Genomic DNA, 3,154 nt, shown 5'->3' on the forward strand with positions numbered 1-3,154 from the left:
CTCGGGGGTCCACGCGGACGTGAAGCCTGCCCCTCTCAGTGCCGATTAGAGCTGTCTGATGGGAAACCCGCACACGCCACCAGTGTCTGCCACAATAAACCTTTCTCATAATTGATGTACTCCAGTGGGTCACATCTCATTACGTTGGGCTACTTCGTAAACTGATGTGACAGGTCGTATGACCACATGATTCGTCAACTTCAAAAACAGGTTTGGGTGGCAGGCAGAGCAGCAGTAGGGGCCCCTTTAAAGCGAGCAAGTAGAGAGAGCGATCTGCAGGATTTCATAAATAGTGAAACACGTTGATATATTCGCCGTGACAAAGACGTACCTGCCGCTCACCTTCTGTCTGAGCCCTTGGAACGAGGCCGTGTGTGCTACGCGTGAGCCAGGAAGAGGGGACATCGCGGGGAGAAGACACGCTGCTTCCTCCAGAAGTGGGGGTGACGGCAAACGCTCTCTCCCTCATTCTCGGCCCAGCGTAGTGGTGGGATTGGCATCCTAGAGAAGGCCGAGAAGGCACAGAATCTTCACACGCCCACTGCGAACCCCGAGATGCCCTCCGTCAAGGGAACCTGTGACCAGGTGACCGCCTGCAGGGTAATTCCGTGTGTAGGAAACAGACAATGGTCATGCTAACACGCCTAGGAAACAGACAATGGTCATGCTAACACACCTATGAAACAAACAATGGTCATGCTAACGCGCCTAGGAAACAGACAATGGTCATGCTAACACGCCTATGAAACAGACAATGGTCATGCTAACACGCCTAGGAAACAGACAATGGTCATGCTAACACGCCCATCGTGAAATGTAACCGTTGGAGCTTTGCATTACTGGAATTTGGTATTTTTTACTTCTTTTTGCAATTTGAATCAGTAGAGGTAAATATTTATGATAGTACGAGAGATATTTTCTAGTTAGGATGTCTTTTTAAATTAAATCTCTAATACAATGATGCAGTCAGGATTCTGTATGGTCTAAGCATAAGGTAAAACTATAAATGAAGGTGATTTTCTTAACTTACGAACGATGACGTTTTGAGTGTCACATCCCCAATATCACTTGTTCCTCCATTAGTGACCCTCACTAACCGAAGTCTTGATGAGTAGACTTGGAAGGTAGATAATTTGAAATTAGAGTTTAAATCCTGTGACCTGGGGGGCTTTTTCTACCAAAAAAAAAAAAAAAGCCTATTGTATTTTCTTCTCTATCTCTATATAAAAGTCAATTATATAGAAAAATCTCAAAACTGAGATAGCTGGTTGGAGGAGAAAAACGGAAATGCGGGCCCCCCACAGAGAGGCCAGTGTCCCGGCCACGGCTGCAGTTCTGGAAACTGGCAAATTCCACAGCAGCCCGGTTCACCCGGAACATAAGTCTCAGCAGAGGAAAGGGAGTCCAGGTCGACAGGGCTCCAAACTGCGTGCCCTGAGTGCCGAGCCCACCCCCACTCACCAGTGACCCCTGGAGCCCCATGGACGCACCAGGACCCACCAACCTGATCCTCGACACTGCACAAGAAGTCAGCCGTCCGCGTCAGCTCCGATTCCCAATTCCGCTTGAGACCGTCCTTCTCGTCTGATGTAAAGAGCCCGGCTTCTTCGGGACACTTGTCTTTCCCCTGGCACCAGCTCTCGCGTCAGCCCTGGAAGCATCTGCGCGTGGCCGGCCCGTCCGCCCGGTGTGATCTCTGATGGGCGCCATCGCCGTCCACCTGGACCGTCTGTGCACACTTCTAGCCAGCCACAGGCGCCGAGCCGCACCCAGCATCCTGCCCTCATCGCTTAGGTTCTGCCACCACCTTGACCCGCGTAACGACATATCTGCGTCCCATCCTGCATCCTCAGCTCCTCTCTCCCCTGACCCCTGCGGCTGGCCTCACTGAGGCTTATGCGATGTCGCACATAAAAGTGTATATTCGAGTCACTGACCCTGCTGTCTTTCCTCTGCCAAACGACTCTGCTTCTCCTTCAGTCGGTCTGCTCAGAAAACCAACCTTGTCACCCGCTCGCACCCTGCTGTGCCCACCCACGGAACGCCGGCCCTGGGTTACTCTATCTTCACGTTTTCTCTGTTCCAAAACCAAGACCCTACAGATCAGTAGCCTTAAAATTCCTGACTTCTAACCCAAACTGGACACTTCACACCACCCTCTGATGATGACATCTCCTTAGCCAATTCCCACTCCCCGAAATTAACTCAAGACTTTCCTTCTTACTTAAAACCCACACCCGACTACCTTCCCCATCCGCTGAACAGTCCGACCTCAGACCGAGAACCGAAATGTGTAGAGTGTCACCGAAGATTAAAGTCTAAATATCTCTACCTGCCTGAGCGAGAAATGAAACTTTCTTTGGAAAGGGAAGAGTGCTAAACGCAGACGTAAATCTCTTCACACGTCGTCCAGACTGAAGAGTCCCCAACCAGCCGGGCCCCGAGAGGTTCAGGCCACTTCGTTTGGGGACAGCGGCGAGCTTCAGGAGCAGCGCTGACGCCGCACGGCGGTTCTGATTGGCAGCTGGGACCGGGCAGACGGGGAGCAAAGGGACGCAGACGCTGTGTTTGAAAACGCCGACGGGAAGAATGACAGGAGGACAAAGCCGTGCCCACGGCCGTCGGCTTGACCACAGCCGATCAAAGCGATCAAAGCGAGTGACACTACAGAGACCGCCGCACCGTTAGCTGCAGGTGGGGCTCTCGTTCTCCACGTGGAGCAGAGGGGAGACCCCGGGCCGCGGGCGGCAGCCAGGTCCCGAATCAACACGCCCGCATTAGAGCTTCCGCTGGTCCAGGTCAGGCCTGACTCTCTCCCTGGGTGACGATTGCTCAGAAAATGTCTGGGATACCCAAAAGCATTTTTAAAAATAGTTAAGATTCAAAAAGGTGAAAAATTGAGTATAAGTCAAGAGCATTATAACAGAAAAGTAAAACTATTTAGGATATAAAGTCGCCGTGGAAAACGCAGAAGAAGGGCCACGGCTGAATATTTAAATGCCGTCCGAGGTGTTGGCAGAAACACTTTGGGCAGACTTACAAATTAAGACAAATCGAAAAGGAAAACACACAGATTAAAAACGAAAAATTTAAAACTACGTGTAGAGTGAAAATTAAATGCAGGATAGTCGAAGGATAGCCAACCTCCAGGACG

The sequence above is a fragment of the Pteropus vampyrus genome, unplaced genomic scaffold, assembly GCF_000151845.1.
Source record: "Pteropus vampyrus isolate Shadow unplaced genomic scaffold, Pvam_2.0 Scaffold258, whole genome shotgun sequence".
NCBI lineage: Eukaryota > Metazoa > Chordata > Mammalia > Chiroptera > Pteropodidae > Pteropus > Pteropus vampyrus.